Raw genomic sequence first — 18028 nt, forward strand, 5'->3', positions numbered from 1 at the left:
ACCGATTTTGTTAATTGTAATATTATTAGTAGTATAAGAATTACAAAATCGGTTTAGTAGATCCAGAGATTACCCCCTATAAGCTCACAAACTTTACCTCTTTGTAATATAATAGATATATTTAGTGAATTTAAAATGGGAACAATTCAAACTTTCGAGCAAAACAAAATAATAATAATTAAATAAGTAGGTACGTTTTCGTACGTAACGTACTTCAACTACCTAAGTCTATGTTATTCTACATATCCTACCTAATATTTAAAATGCGAATGTGACTTTCATTGTAACGCTTTCACGCCTAAGCCACTAAACAATTTGGAAAACTCTTTTACCGATGGAAAGCTACATTATCAACGGGCATTGTATGCCATATTTTACCCCAGTATTTCTACAGTTATTTCGTTATTAGTAACTTAATGTAACATCGCCCGATAGTACAGTGAGTGAGTGCAGGGCTTTTTGCCTGCGCTCTGAGCGTTACTTGACTCGCGAAGCGTTGCAGTTTTAGCAACGCTTACACTCAAGAGTACATACACACGGCGCGTTTTGCACACGCAGTTTTTGAACGCTCGTTTATTGCAGCCATAGAAACTAAAGTTACATGTGTGACTATACAATTTAAGTTTAATTTCTCAGTGAAACTTTATTTTATTGCAATTAAAACTGCCAGCCGGTCTGCCTCTACTGCACGTTTTTAAAAGAATTGATACACGAAGTACCTAAATGTTACATATTTTATACAAACACATTTTTGCTGCGCCAAAAATCACAAGAAACGCGACATTTGTGTAGATCTGCTGCTTATATGAAGTTTCAAATGAAGTTAAGACATAATTTAGTAAATGGTGAAAAATGTAAACTTTTTATCGCTTATGAAGTTTGAGATGCCTATTCTAGGAAAATTACTAATAAACATCATCATTATCAACCCATATTCGGCTCACTGCTCAAGCTCAAGAGCTCAAGTCTCCTTTCAGAATGAGAGGGGTTAGGCCAATAGTCCACCACACTGGCCCAATACGGATTAGCAGACTTCACACACGCAGAGAATTAATAAAATTCTTTGGTATGCAGGTTTCCTCACGATGTTTTCCTTCACCGTTCAGTAATAAACATGCTATCCATATATTATTTAGACGCTCCATGTAATTTCACGATTGAATTTGTGCCCCAATGAAGAATTCACAGGCGCAATTGACACGCATTTCGTGCGCGTATAAAACGCGTCGTGTAGATGAGCTCTTAGACTTTACACCTAGCTGCGAACGCATTTGCCACCAGTTCCTGGAGTATCGATCGGGAATAAGGATGTTTTGTTTTAGCGCTGCGGAATATTGGGAATGGGGGAACGCGAGAATGTTTCACTCACCTGCTTAACAGGTGTATCCATATTTTGCTTTTGTGGGTACTTTATACCAAAATTGCTCTATTGTTTCTGTAAGTTTTTTTTTTTATTATTTTTTTTTTATTCTTTACAAGTTAGCCCTTGACTACAATCTCACCTGATAGTAAATGATGATGCAGTCTAAGATGGAAGCGGGCTAACTTGTTCGGTGGAGGATGAAAATCCACACCCCTTTCGGTTTCTACACGGCATCGTACCGGAACGCTAAATCGCTTGGCGGTACGTCTTTGCCGGTAAGTTTATTCTGCATTTTAACGCATATTACCTACATTTTCTTATTTATTTATTGCAACATAACTTTATTAAGCCGTGATAGTCCAGTGGATATGACCTCTGCTTTCGATTTGTAGGTTCTAATCCGGTCCAGGGCATATAACATGTCTCAAACGGTGAAGGAAAAACATCGTGATTAAACCTGCATAACGGCGAATTATCTTGATTGTCCACGTCTGTAAAGACTGCCAATCCGCATTGGGCCAGCGTGGTGGACTATTAACCGAACCCCTCTCGTTTTGAGAGGAGTCTCGTGCTCAAGAGGGAGCCGAATATGGGATCTTCGTCTTGAATGGTCTTTGTGTTGTTCTGTCTTAAAGAAAGAATACAATGTATCCAGAATTATGACCAGAATAGGCGCTCGCTGTTTTCCCACGTTGGACAGCCAGGTTGATCCTTTGCGCAAAAGATGAGCCAGCCCTTGTTTATTATTTTTTTTATTCTATTTCTTGGACTGAACCAGGTATCGAACCCTGGATTACATTACTGTAGCCAAGCTAGCTAACCAGTAACCACAGGAATACGACAATCTATAATTTACGAATACAATAACTGCCTTGTAGTCCAGTGGTTAACATAAGTGGTATCGAATCTTAGTCCTGGTTTTGAATCCTGGGTCAGGTTACCCGCGTTAATCCCGGTCACTATCATTAACATCTGATAGTGCTTAAGCCCGCCAACCCGCAATGGGTTAGAGTAGTGGGTCTAAGCTCCATATCTCCCCTCTGCTATAAGGAGGGACCATTAAAATAGGTAAAGCTGTAATTTAGACTGTACAAAGGTATTTTTATGGTATTGTGTAAGTTTTTTAATATGATAATAATAAAAAACTTACACAATACCATAAAAATACCTTTGTACAGTCTAAATTACAGCTTTAACTACATTAGCTAGCGTTGGTTTAGTAAGCTATATTAATGAGCTTTAAATTACAAAGCCTTCACAAAATCCAATGCAACTTTCGCCATTAGTATAGCGCGGTGTGATTTAGAGCCACTTTCTAGATTACGATGAAATATATGCCCATTGTGTGCACTTGCAGATAATAAAGATTTGTTACACATATAAAGGACGATGTCGGCGGAAGCTTACACCAGACGTATCCCGGATTTGATACCCGGTTTGAGTAAAAGGATCCCATCCCCGGCTATGGCCTATCCTAACCACCAGGCAATTTACTCATATTTAAAAAAAAACTACATTTTTTTTATTCTTCTTACAAATTAGCCCTTGACTACAATCCTCCAATACAAAATTGTAGTCAAGGGCTAACTTGTAAGGAATAAAAAAAAAATCTCACCTGGATGGTAATTGATGATGGAGTCTAAGATGGACGCGGGCTAACATGTTAGGAGGAGGATGAAAATCCACACTCCTTTCGGTTTCTACACGGCATCGTACCGGAACGCTAAATCGCCAATTGGCCAAGCGATTTAGCGTTCATATTTCCTAAAATTTATTATAGGTTAATAAAATCAATGAAAGCGTCTGCTAATCTTCTTTTAAGGAGCCAAGACCTCCGTGGCGCAGTGGTTAGCGCGGTAGATTTACAAGACGGAGGTCCTGGGTTCGATCCCCGATAAGCTGCTGATTGAGGTTTTCTTAATTGGTCCAGGTCTAGCTGGTGGGAGGCCGTGGCTAGTTACCACCCTACCGACTAAGACGTACCCCCAAGCGATTTAGCATTCCGGTACGATGTCGTGTAGAAACCGAAAGGGGTTTGGATTTTCATCCTCCTCCTACCAAGTTAACCCGCTTCCATCTTAGATTGCATCATCACTTACCATCAGGTGAGATTGTAATCAAGGGCTAACTTGTAAAGAATAATAAAAAAATAAAAAAGCCACGTGGGTTTCTATTATGTAATTCGTGTGAAAACTGATTTCGATGATAATACTTTTTCACATTTATATCCTTTCTTTCTTTATTTCTCTTAACGCAGTGATAAAAAGAAAAGATAAAAAGCAACATCTCCAAAGGAATCCAAAGAATAAAAACTGACATTAAACTTTTTCCAAGTTTGCGAAACGACCTCTCGCATAATATCCAGAGTTTTTTTTCCATAACCTTGGTTGTAGGGCTACCATGGATCAGAGAAAATCCAGGATAAGTCTACAGTTTGAAGCCTCAGCCAAGATTAAGAGTTGAACTATTTTCCAAGAAGTATAAGATAGATTAGATCCCCATCCTTAGTTTTACTGTCGGAAATCGCAGCCACTATATGTACCTAATACAGATTTCCACTTAGTTGGAAGTTATAGAAAAATAACTGTATTTTCTCAAGTGTTGAAAGTTATATATAAGTAACTCCGAGTCAGACTGTTTTCCTGGAAAAAACATGGTTCTCGCGTTGATGATTAACTTAAATTTTAGAGAAAGTCACACGCGTTCGCTAGTATCTATTACTTACTAATTAATATTATAAAGCTGAAGAGTTTGTTTGTTTGATTGAACGCGCTAATCTCAGGAACTACTAGTCAAATATAAAACAAGAAGTAAAGTAAGCTAATTTTAGTAGATCTGCCTAACCTAACAATTGTTTTTCCAAATATTTACCAGAGTGGTAAATTTAATGTAGATAAAATGAGATAATAAGAGCTTATTCCTTATAGTTTGTATTTCGCATACAACAACGCAAGACTTTTCAACCGCTCTAAAATATATGGTCACCCTATTGTAAAAATCAAAATCAAAAAATCAAAATGTAACCCTGTAAAGTATACGAATTGCCTGCTTTTCTGTGTTTTTTCCGCGGTTTTCTTCATCTCTCAACTACATGACACCTTGGAGATACATATGTTAACATCCCAAATAGAAAACATAACAATATTCCATAAAAACAGTGTAATATAAAATTAACCAAAAGAAGGACAAAACCGTTATAAATTGTAATGTTATTCAGACCATAATAGCGACTCGATCGTTAAATTACCTATACATAAAAACCAGATGAATAGTTAAGGAATTACGCAGGAGTATACGTAAATACATGATCATCATCATCATCATCGCCATCATCATCATCATCATCATAATCAAAATTCATTTATTTCGAGTAGGCAGTTTACAAACACTTTTGAAACTTCAGTTGACTATTTGTAAGTAAATATTCTACCACCATCATCATCACCATCATCATCATCATCATCATCATCATCATCATCATCATCATCATCATCATCATCATCATCATCATCATTATCATCATCCATCATCATCAATAGCCGATACGTCCACTTCTGGATATAGGCCTCTTGCATGGACCTCCAAACAAAACGGTCTCGAGCCGCCAGCAACCAGCGGGTCCCTGCAACCCGATTGATGTCCTCGTTCCACCTAGTAGAAGGTTTTCACCACCACTTTTAGATGCGGGGTCGGCATTCCAGCACCTTGGGACTCCAACGTTCATCGGCTTTTCGAACTATTTTTATTATAAGTATAAAAATAAGAGATAAATCTGAAATTCGATTCCCAGTTGGGTTGTAAAGTATTATTTATTCAGTATGATAATGGACTTGGTCTTAGTTAAAAAGTTAATTAAATACATTTCGTTTTCACAAAATTATCCGGGAATAAATTATTCCTTAGAAACAATATTTGAAATTAATTGATAAAGAGCGACTGGTATGTATTATTTTTGGTTCCGTGAAATTAATACCTTTTTTTATTCTTTACAAGTTAGGTCTTGATTACAATTTCACCTGATGGTAAGTGATGACGCAATCTAAGATGGAATAAGATCCGCACCCCTTTCGTTTTCTACACGACATTGTACCGGAACGCTAAATCGCTTGGCGGTACGTCTTTTGCCGGTAGGGTGGTAACTAGTCACATTTGAAAATTGAATAATTACCTAATTTAATTATTTTATCAATATACAATTAAATGAAATTTTAATGTCTGTTTGTAATTTTTTTTTTGTTTGTAGTTTTTGAACGAATTTTGCGATTAAGGAGGCCTAAGGGTGATTCATAATATCAGGAAAATGACAGGGACAAACCGCTTCATGTGCTTTCCTATGAGGGTGTAAAGCTGGGTACAGATTGGTGCAATGCAACATGTAATGCAAGAATTTGACGTCCACATTGCTGCAATGTATCACAAATGCTCATGGTTTGGACGCCCCGTGCGCACGAACTGCGCTTGGGTCGCGTACGCTCCAAGCGTTGACGGTCAAATTTTGGAGTGACGCCCGAGTTTTATGCTGCAGTTTTATGCTTGGACTGATCGTCAATGGCCACCTTTACAACTCTTGCGCGGCTCGATCCTAGATTTGTCAGTTTTTGGTACGAAAACAAAGGGCCTTCATGATTCGTAATCAATGCGCATACCGTACATACAATGTAAGGCAGAATATTACATTACATGTTGCATTGCACTAATCTGTACCCAGCTTAATATTACGAGAAAGATAAGGACTTTCACTGAAAATTCTTGGAACAAGGATAAAGTCAACGTTTCGTAGCCCGACCCAAGACTGGTTCCAGGACAGGAGTTTATGAACCGTTTAGTAATCTCTACCATTAAATAGACTAACATATTTTATTTAATACGCACGCGGATCCCCAAAAAATGTTATCCCTTTTGCATAATTTTCGAAACAATTGCCAATTTAGCCGAGCTTATTGCAGCGTTTTAGCGAAAAGAGGGAACAATCTTAGACGTTGATTACAAAAAAAAATGGGGTCAAAGCTATAACACGGATCAGCATACATTTTTTCTTGTAGGTATTTTAAATTGGAACTTCGAGAGACATTTCTTTCGCTTGTTTGTTTTTTTACAGGTTAATATTATAAATGCGAAAAGGACAATGCCAGACAATGTATAGAAGTTTAACCCACTAAAAAAATTCATTTGCAACAATATATTATACATATATCATTTTATAGGATTTTTTGTACTATTAAACAAATATTACCTTTTAACCCGCAGTTTATTAGGAAATAGATAGATATAAAGCGTCGTGATTCTATTATTTTCAAATAATTCCGAGGTGTCAAATACGTCTTTTGAGAGTTTGACAGTGTTATGACAGTTTATTTTTACATTTTGATCAGACTTTGCAGCTCTGGATTCAAGCTATTTTGAACCTAAAGTGATTAAAATGGTATAAAAACGCTCTAAAGGGCTCGAACCCAAAGTCGAAATAAGGTTAAAAAAAATAAGTAAACAATGTCTTCTACGAGGAAATAACGTAATCGATTTAATTACTTTTTTTGGCAGATTTTTGTTCCGGACTTTAACAGTAAAAAAGGTTTATTAAAAAACAATTATTTATAAAATGGATTTTTTAGTACATTTACATTTTCCGCAAAATTCTGAGTCAGGACTGGGTCGGGATCTGGCAATCTCCTTTGTTTCGTGCTAAAACTAATGAACGAATTTTAATGAAATTTTACAGTTAATACATACATAAATATTAACCTTTTTTGGTACAAGAAATCAATGCATTCGATATTATACCTGCCTACCTACCTACTAGTTGATTTTTTTTTGATTTAATAAAAACTTCATTTACCACTATTATTGAACTACTAAAGTTGCCAACATAAGCAAATTGTAAAGTGGCTAATGGGCGAGGTATTTAAGTAGTTCGTCGAAATCATGGACGTTCCAATGATTGGAACGTCCATGATCCAATCGTAATGCCGCAGTCAAACAATGCTCCTCGCGGTACTGCTGCAGGAGCAATGTCCAGGACGAGCGGCATGCGGCAGAACGAGTAACGAGGCCACACTACGTCTCTCTGTCAATAAAAGGCTGGCGGGTAAGGTGCTTTTTGTGGTGCTGGTATGTCAACCCCGCACCGGACAGTGCAATGTTGACCCCTTACTAACTGAACCGACATGAAACAACTGAAGGCGGCTCGAGACAGTGTTGTTTGGAAGTATCAGCAGGCCTATGTCCAATAGTGGGCGACCATCAGCTGTAGTCGATTCATCACTAACCATAGTTACCTGGGTATTCATATTCCACAACTGGCATCCGGTCATTCACCCACTATGCAGTTACAATAGTTTAGCGGCTAACTCGGTAAATCACTACATAACTAACTATTGTAAATATTTTGAAAGGATCCCTAATAGCAGGTACCTACCTAAATAATTTCAAATAAACATTACGAACTTAAACAGTCGTTCCAAATTTAAAATATAACGTTGCTTTTCAAATAAAAAATGAAGCACCCATTATCCAACGGCTTTTTGTTTATGGCAATCCTTAAAAACATTAAATAGCAAAAGGTGCTTCTGAAAACAAAAAAAGCCACTCAATCTGAAGCTCTGTAGCTATTTAAAAACATAATTCAAACACGTGGCTCTTAATAAAAACGCGGCAACTATTTATGCAATCATTGGACACAAAACAATATGCGTGCCATGTGGTCAATTCTCAGTACGCCAACTTCACGGTTATCTCTGTCTCTTTCACGCTCGCAATTTATTCCTTTTCATTCAATGGAGTTTGACCTTTCTCTTTCCCGCGCGCGTCAGTCGGCTAAATACCGTCGTGTGAGGTGGTAGTGTCGTGTATCCGTACAAAAATCGCGTGATAACTTTCGTGAAAATTTGTTTCAAACATTTTTTGAAAGATATTTTGCGAAAGCAATTTAGAGCGAGTGTGTATGTGATTGTGGCAATAACAGTTTTATTTGTGATTTATATCTAAAATTAGTGCATTATTGGAATTTTTTGCGTGAAAATAAAATAAGTTTCGATGGGATTTTTCACGGTAGGTGGGTTTTCTTATCGCTGCATTGTTCACTGTGCTTGATTGCGGGTTGATAAAGATAATTTTGTTTGATTAAAGTGTAATTAGAAATTATGCTAACATAGGGGATTGCAATGTGTTTATAAAGTTATTTTTACCTGCCTTACAAAGATAAAATAAACGACATTGTAAGCACCCGCATCGTTTCGTTAAATCTATCAAGTTAATTTGTTTGTCAAGGTTATTGACGTCAAATTAAATCACCTGTTCAAACTACAAAATGTTATCTTTTCCAACGTCTTCCAAAAGAATCGAATTTTACGTGTCATTGTTGTTTTTTTTAGTTTTGCCGGTGTTATCGTGTTATTTAGTCAAAGAATAACAATAGTTTGATTTATTATTTTTGTGCGCGATGTGCATGGTTTTTACTAGGGATAATAAGTACCTACTTAGAGTACAAACCAAATTAGAGAGAATATTCTATTTAGCTGATGCTGCAACACTGAAAAAATTGAAAAAAAATTGGTTTTGCTTCAAAAATCCATTTCAAGGTCCACAAACTTGATAAAGTAACTGGTTGATTTGACTACCGGTTTTTGTATGACAGGTACTAGGTTCGATTCCGAGTTGATCCAGAATTTCATACGTGTGCGAGGTGGATTCACAAGACAGAGGTCCTAGGTTCGATCCCCGGCTGCCTTCTGGGGTGTTCAAGGTTTTCTTAAGTCGTCCAGGTCTGTCTGGTGGTCGGCTGAGGCCGTGGCTAGTTACCACACTACGCCAAAGATGCACCGCCAAGCGATTTAGCATTCCGGTACTAGGTAGGTAAAAGCCTTCAGAGGTCCTTCCAAGTCTGTTCCATCTTAGACCGCATCATCAGATGAGATTGCAGTCAAGGACTAAGTTATCAAAAATAAGGTCACTTATTATATCAGATTGATAATCAACTCAACTATTAACTATAAAAACATACATAAACTCAAACACACATAACATTACTATTAGAGGATACTCCGTCCCATAAACTAAAATTTATGTACCATGTCCGAATTCCGGATATTGGAAAAACATTTAGTATTAATACCTACCTACCCAAATGTATTTTATTACAGTCAATTCCGCCCGCTTTCTAATACAATACTCATTGTTTCACGAGGTAGTTAAACAGAGATTTTATTTCATCGTCATCATTATCAGCCGATGGAGTCCACTGCTGGACGTAGACCTCTTGTGAGGATTTCCATACAACACGGTCTTGAGTCGCCAGTTCTCCTAAACTCGCTTGATGCTATCGGCCTACCTAACGGGACCTAATGGGGGGGGTTTTTTTTTTCTCTGCGAGGTAACCAACTACCGATGAAATTTTATACAATAGACGTTTTTAAAGTTCCTAAACACCCAACTTGACGTTGTTTATATAACTGGTACTTGTTTATATAACTTTCGTTGTTTACTATGCGATCAATGAATTAAGACAATTAGCCGCTTTTGTTCGCCTCACTTTTGACGCGCTAGTGACGTATCTTTAGTATAAAATCTTTGGTAACTAGGTAAAATGCGCGCGTCGAAGTTGCAGGCGTCAGTTAGCTTATTATATTTGTATCGCTATCGAATACCTAGCAATCTAGTTTTTTATTTGTGATTTAAAAGAAACCGGGACAGATAATTGCGTCTTCGGAGCAGTGGGCCAAGTTTACGTCCGTTTTACATTTTTATTTTTTACGTTTTTTCCCACGTGACAAATGTTTCGATATTTTCGCGTTGGACATAAAAACTAGCATAGTGCTATTATTGCGAGTGCCGTCTAGACGGTTGATTTATTCTGAAGGAATTCAATGTTGGCGGGCTTTTTTTATAACGTCTTCAGTCGAGTCATCTCTTGGGAAGGTCTGGCGTTGTGTTAAAACGTGCGTTTAGAGCTACGGGAAACATACAATTAGTTGTAAGTTATAAAACGACTAAATTGCCTATAATAATTTAGTTAGACAACTTTTTAAAATTCTGTATAATCGAGAGTGAATTCCATGTCTAATTAATTAGTTGGACAATTTTTGTTGGTAAAGATACTGTGGTAAACTATGTACGGACTAGCAGAATAGGTTAGTAGGTGGTTTACCTACCTACTCTGCAATTTAGTGAACCAACTTACAATAATTTTAATAGGTATGCTAGTCTCTAAAATGTCTTATCTGTGTGATTTAGCCTTCGTTTTCATGAAAAATGGAAAAATAATGGCACTTAACCTTGTTAGCTTTCGATTACTTAAAATCTAATTCAGACATCAGACATGGAAGGTATACATAACTTTTAAACGCATTTTTCCATAAAAGCTTTTTTTTTTATTCTCTACAAGTTAGCCCATATCTACAATCTCAACTGATGGTAAGTGACGATACAATCTAAGATAGAAGCGGGCTAACTTGTTAGGAGTAGGATGAAATCCACACTCCTTTTGGTTTCGGAACGCTAAATCGCTTGGGGTTGGCTTTACGTCTTTGTCGGTAGGGTGGTAACTAGCCACGGCCATAGCCTCCCACCAGCCAGACCTGGACCAATTAAGAAAACCTCATTTGGCCCAGCCGGGGATCGAACCAGGAACCTCCGTCTTGTAAATCCATCGCGCATACCACTGCGCCACGGAGGCTGTTAAAAGTGTGGCGTAATGTGACCTTATCTACCTCACATACCCAACAAAATACCATCAAAGATTGTTCCACTTAATAAAAGAATAGTCCTAAAGGAAATTCACTGAATAACGACACTTAATAAATAGGTAGTTAAAGTCCGCGATCAAAGTCCCCCGGCCACATAATACAGAAACCTTTTGCTCTTTCATTTATAGACTAAGAGCTTGTCATAGCCAGACTTACCCCATTCTATGAAGATTATTCATTTGTAGGACCATGTTCCTTCCATTCGTAGTTAAGTACGGTTGCCAATTAGGGAATTTGGACTGTAGAGGCTCTAGAAGATAGCAGGTTTTGAGGGTCCAAATCCTCAACCGTCAAAGCGTATTTTTTTTCCGGCTTCTAAAAAAGGAGGAAATTCTCAATTCGACGCGTATTATTACCCATTTTTAAAAGTTATTTTTGTTTTAAGCGATTCCAGATTGAACGCATTTAATTTTCACGAAAAACGGTTCAGTAAATTTTAAAAATTAAAATAGTTAACTGAAATAAATGAAAGAAATTGCCCATACTGTGGCGTTTACGGTCACTGTGCTAGTAAACACTAAAAACAGTAAAATAAAATCTTAAAAAAAAATTTAACCGACTTCAAAGACTGTATAACTCTTAAAAGCAAAAAATAAGATCGTACCCATATCCTTTCTATTGATCTGTTTCAAGGCGGTGCTAAAATCTATACTAATATTATAAATCTGAAGAGTTTGTTTGATTGAACGCGCTAATCTCAATAACTACTGGTCCGATTTGAAAAATTCTTTCAGTATTAGATAGCCTACTTATTGAGGAAGCCCATATTATCCCATTATTATCCATATTTTATATTGGCTCGTATTGTAAAATAAATATTAAAAAATTAAATAGGTACGATAATTTTTTTCAGTCTAGTAGAACGATGACGAACAATTTGCGACCTTTTAAAAAGTGTCAACTAGCCTATTAGCGACCATAATTACCATGGAGCATGGGCTAATGCGGAATGTCTGGATACTGCAGGCTGTCATTCTCAATTCATTCGGTTGACTCCACACCTGGTCTCTGATGTTTTAATCTGTTATTTTTCCAACCGAACAGATCATCTGTTTCAAGATATTTATTAAGGATCGTAAAAAGCAACTACTAATATGTGGTTAGAGTGCATCTCGTTATTAAAGAGGCCATTCCTGTTTTAATTTTGTTATTAGTTACGTAGTGTTTATATTATTTTTAATTGATACTTAACCTAATTGGTTGCGCATCTTGAAGTTCTGGACTCAATACCGGATCTAAGCCTTAGGAAAGACTATTCTAGGAGTGGGTACGACAATGTACTGCGGGCGGGGATCGAACCCCGACCTCTCGGTGATGAGTCCAGCCCCTTTACCACTGAGCTATTGAGGATTCCAACTTAATACAACTACTTAACTTTTATCTATGGGTTGCAACTGAGAATTTGAGACAAGTCAAAGCTGAAAAATCACTGAATGTCTCGGATCGGATTCGAACCTACGCAGGCAGAGGTCATATCCACTGGGCTACCACGGTTCATAATATAAGTTACTATATATTTACTAGCTACTCTGAATTTAGCATTCAATGCATTTGAGAATAGTATTGGGCAACGAATTCGACATTTGGAAACAGGTTCTAAAGTAAAGGTACTAATATCGCAGACGGTGTAAAGGCCAAAGTTCCGGTTCGATAGAAAATAGGCATTAATTGACATTGAGGCCTGCAACCTTGTACCGGCGTCACTTGTACGCAAATGGTGATTTACTTTCATTAGCATGACCTGTGGACATGTGTACAATGATATTATACTACTATATATGTAACTAGCGCGTCGAAACTGAGGCGAAAGTGGCTAATTGTCTTCATTTCATTTAAGTCAGCCATTTCATTTAAGACGGTCAGTTATTCTCACGTTTCTGCAGCGCAAACGGCAGCGAAGACGTTTCATAAGTCGAGGCGTCATGCACGCAGCGACCAATGCACGATTAGTTATAGTCATGGGTGCTGCAGAAACGTGATAATAAATGATCGTCAATGGCGTGCATTAGTCGCATTGTAAAGAACGATAGTTATTTAAACAAATAATACCTAAATATTGTCTACAAGGTCGAGTTGTGTGTTCAGGAAGTGTATCCATACTATTATCCATCCATATCCATAATAAATGTGAAAGTATGTGTGTCTGTCTGCTTGTCCGTCTTTCACGGCAAAACGGAGCGACGAATTGACGTTTTCAATTTTTTAGTGGGGGGTTAGAAAGAGACAAAAGTAGCCTATGTCACTCTCCTTCCTCTCAACTATCTTCACAGTAAAATGGGGGGGGGGGTGGAAGTCCGTATGGAGCATTTATAGGGTAGGGGTAGGTTAGGCAGGGAAGAAGCGAACGTAAGTCAAAACGAAGCTTGACCGGGTCCGCTAGTATACTATAGTACATATACATACAGCATAATAAAACTTATATATAGTAGGTACATACTGTAGTTAAATTTGAATAACTTTTTGCGGTGATTCTGTAGGCACGTAACATATCTAATAGTATAAAATCTTTGCATGTGTACACAAAACACTAGCCGTTTTATCCGCGTACTTTCCCGTGCCCGTGATAATACGGAGACAAGATATAGCCTGTGACACTCATAAATAACGTGGCTTACTAGTGGTAAAAGAATTTTCAAAATCGGTTCAGTTAATTCTCAGGTTAGCCCAACAACACCACAAACGGAAACGGGTTCTACGCGAGTAAAACCTGGTATGACTCTGGTAGTATCATATAAAATAACTTATCGATCTTAGTTGTAAGCAACACTGCATACTGTAGTAGTTACTAATACTCAATACGTATAAATGTACATAAGAATACATTTGTATTCCATATGAATGTTGAATGTATCGGTTGACCGGCCGCAAAGGTTCTGCGGTCATATGGCAACTCAAAGGTATCAATTAACCGCACCCGGTCGCCTATTGTTGCGAGTATACCTACTCGATACCTACTGCATACTGCGAAAACCTTCCGCGAACTGAGACTACCTAGAAATAGGTTCTAGGGTTGTCAAACTTAAAATATCACGGATTCAAAGACGACAGTGATGTTGCAAATAACAGATAGTTGTAATTTTTAATCATCATTAACAACCCATATTCGGCTTACTGTTGAGCACGAATCTCCTCTCAGAATGAGAGGGACTAGGTCCATAGTCCACCACGCTGGCCCAATTCGGATTGGCAGGCTCACACACCATAAAATTAAGAAAATTCTCTGGTATGCAGACAACTGGTAAAATGCACACAACTGAAAAGTTGGAGGTGGGTTCGAACCCTGAAACCTCCGGAAGCAGAGGCGGAGATCATACCCACTGGGCTATCACTAGTTCATCTACTTATTCAAATTTATTTAAAACAATAAAAAATCCGACAGCACATTTAATCTGAGAATTAATATGTTCTATATGGCATTTCCAATACTAATCGATTCGAATCTAATAATAACTCATATTATAAATGATAACTAATAAATCCGTCCTACTGTTTAAGCTCCTTCAGTATGATAAAAAGTAACACATAAAGAATACAAAGAAGCCTTTTAGAATGTAATCTGAAACAGCCAATTATCATCATATCACTTCAAACGAATAAACAAACTATCCTTAGCGACAACCCTATTACATTGTAGAAAGCACAAACTAAATCTCAATAGGTCTTATCTTCTTGAGAATAAAGATCAATTTAGAGTATACTCCTTCCTACATTCGTATTCTAGGAATACATCATTCAAACTCAAGTTCCCCGTACCGTTTGTTTAGATTTCTTATTAACATTTAGACGCTTTACGGTACGATGTGGTAATTTTGATTGATTATTTATTATTATTGGATTTAATTGAAGTATCGATTAACGGTCTGTTGTTGATATTGACTTGAGGATTGGTAAGATTTGGTTAATTATACATATTAAAAGCAAAAGAGGTCCGAATTGACCTCCTTAGTGGAACCCTTTTATAGAATAACATGAGAACTACAGGTGTTGTATTACATTTTTTACGACGTTGAAGACAAACTTTGACTTACGACTTTGTTCACTAAATATATTAGAAGCAAAATGGGCCCCAATTGTGTTCCTTAGGAAACACTTTTAAGTAATGTTTAAAAAGAAAGATGGGGTTACTAAGATAACTTTATATACTTACTGAAGACAGACACATGACATGTTCTATTGTAGTACGGTACGATAATGCACTTTTATAAATAAGTCATGAAAAAAAAAGTTTTTGCATTTTACAGTAACATCAATAAACGGTTATGGGCTAATTTTTCCGTCTAAGTTATTCATGACAAATTGCAAACTACTAAAATTAAACTTATTATCAATGTAGCACTGATTTTACATTAAGCAAAATGCCAAAAGGAGGATTGTTTAACCTTATACAATAACATCAATGAGAACTGAAAGCAGAAATTGCGAATAAATTGGTTAATAAATGACGAACTTATGAGGTTACAAACAAAAAAAATATATAAACATACGCCTCGAATTGAGAACCTCCTCCTTTTAAGTCGGTTAAAAATAAGTTGTGTTGATGAATCGCAGGCTTCAAAAAGTTATAGTAAAACCAATGATATTAAATACTGTTAGATGTGTTACTAGTAGAGATGCGCCGACGATGACTTTTGCCGATTAGTCGACTAGCCGATTAGTCGGTTGCAAAGATGCCGACTAGTCGGCCAATTAGTCGGCAATGCCGATCACGGGTCGGGGATTTCTGTAATGTTATGTTTAGATACAGCTGATTTAAGCGCAGTTCGCTTGAGAGTGTGTCGATGTGTTTTTCTTAATTGCTTGCTGATATAGCTGAGCAAAAGTAATTTTTCCATACAAGTGACATAATAAATATTTTTTTGTACAAATAATACTATTCTTGTTCATGGAAGTTAAAGAGTTGTTTTAAAATTTAATCATGAGAAAAAGAAAATCTTTAGTAAAGATGTTTTTTTCTTCCTCAATACATAATATTATTGAGAATACATACAAAATAATAGCCGACTAGTCGGTGCTTTTTGCCGACTAATCGGCTTTACCGACTAGTCGGCGACTTTGCCGATTAGTCGGCTTTACCGACTAGTCGGCGCATCACTAGTTACTAGCGCATGAAAAATGAGGCGCTCAAAAGAAGAAATTTATGCACAACTTTTGTAGGGACGTAACCGATCTATAGTATAGAATTATCATTGAGTAAAACAATGTTAATATCTTATGCATAAAAATAAACTACTTACCTGTCGGGGAAGTACATTAACGCGATTCCAAAGAACAACAGTGACCTCAGACTCCTTTTCCTTCCTACCTGTATTTCTTTGAATTCTGTCTTAAGTGTGATTTATGCTTCGTTACTTATTTCATAGTTAATATCTGTGTTAACCTATTGCTATTAAAAAGTTACATAAAAAATGTATTACAAACTGTGTAATAAAGATTATCTCATAGAACGTGATTTTTCATTTTAGTTGTAAAAACACGTTTGTAAAACATTAACATACCTTCTGTGTTTTGTAACTATGTATGGTTGCTATATTTTTTTTATTAATTATCCCAAGTCTCCCAAGTAATAGCTGGTGTTCCTAGGGTATATGTGGAATCTAGTTAGGTATATATCCTAATGCAGAGTTTCTCAAAGTGGGGTACGCGAACCCCTGGATTCGCCATTCGTCGGCAGGGGGTTCGCGAAAAAATTTACGTAAGGGTGGCTTGATAACTGATACAGATTCAGAATTAAGGTTTAAATTGTCCAAAATTACTCCTAACATTGAATCCATTTGAGATAAGAAACAAGCACACCCATCACATTAATATTACAAAGACATTTCTTTTGGTACTTTATGTGTTACCTTTTATTCAAATAAGTCTTATTTTTTTGTTGGGGGGGGGGGTTCCCATTAGTTAGTAAAGGATTCGCTGTCACTTGAAATTTTAACATAGGTTCGTGGAGAAGAAAGTTTGAGAAGCCCTGCCCTAGTGAATTACGAAGAAAAGGCTTAAGACCCAATTGCATGTTTAATCAAGAATTAGTAGCCACGTACCTATATTAAACGAAAAAATACTAAGTAACCTATTACTATGATCTACTAGTCTTTGTAGTTTTTTTTTTATTAATTGAAATTCCCAATATCGTATTAATCGTACAATATTAACTATAGGATAAAAGTGCCTCATTCATAAATACAGACAAAGTGAGTATAAAAACCCAAGTGGCTAGGTAACTATATGCCTGTACGAGAGATTAAATAAAACTCATTACTGAGTAGTTTAGGGTTACCAAACAATCTGAATAATACATATGTCATTAATTCAAAAACGTTCATGTTTGTGCCACAAATACTGTGTAAACTATATTAATATTATGAAGAGCTAAAGTTTGTTAAAAAAGGGAATATATTGATCTAACGAACCAATTTTGAAAATTATTGATACAAAACCACATTATTTGTGAGTGTCATAGGTTATATTATGTTCGTATTTCCACGGGAAAGGTAACTACACGGGTAAAATCGCGGAGCTTCGACTAGTTGTCTATAAATATGTAGTAATTCCTTTAATTACTGATATTACTAAGATTCTAAACTGTAACAAAAGTTTTTGGATCATTGTTCTTAAAAATTGTCTTGAAAAGTACATTCAAATAACAAACTTCGTCGAAATAAGATCAGTATCTTTGAGAAAATCACCAAAATATGAGATATTTGCTTTTTTTCGTATAATCTGTTAATTAAAAAAAATCACCAAAATCCTTACAAACAGGGACTTACAGTAAGTTACCTACATGTTACACTACCTACAAAACATCGTAGACAAAACAGTTAATCCAGCCACCAAAAAACCTGCCAAGAAGACATTCTGCAGTTTTTTTTTTAATTTTTCGTTCGCGTTCAGGAATTTCACTACAAAAAATATCAACACAGGTGGTCACCCTGCG

General features: G+C 36.5%; 1 protein-coding gene across 2 annotated transcripts in view; it reads left to right on the top strand.

Moving 5' to 3' along the window:
• The first annotated feature begins 8176 nt into the window (after positions 1 to 8176).
• LOC112050638 (uncharacterized) overlaps positions 8177 to 18028 on the top strand; it is a 176937-nt gene continuing 167085 nt past the window's right edge. The window contains exon 1 of one of the 2 annotated variants that reach the window (XM_052887416.1): positions 8177 to 8411. The gene's annotated coding sequence lies outside the window, so the exon portion shown is untranslated. The remainder of the gene's footprint in view (positions 8412 to 18028) is intronic. The other variant, XM_052887415.1, reaches the window with a different exon arrangement.

The sequence above is a fragment of the Bicyclus anynana genome, chromosome 19 (assembly GCF_947172395.1).
Source record: "Bicyclus anynana chromosome 19, ilBicAnyn1.1, whole genome shotgun sequence".
Classification (NCBI taxonomy): Eukaryota; Metazoa; Arthropoda; class Insecta; order Lepidoptera; family Nymphalidae; genus Bicyclus; species Bicyclus anynana.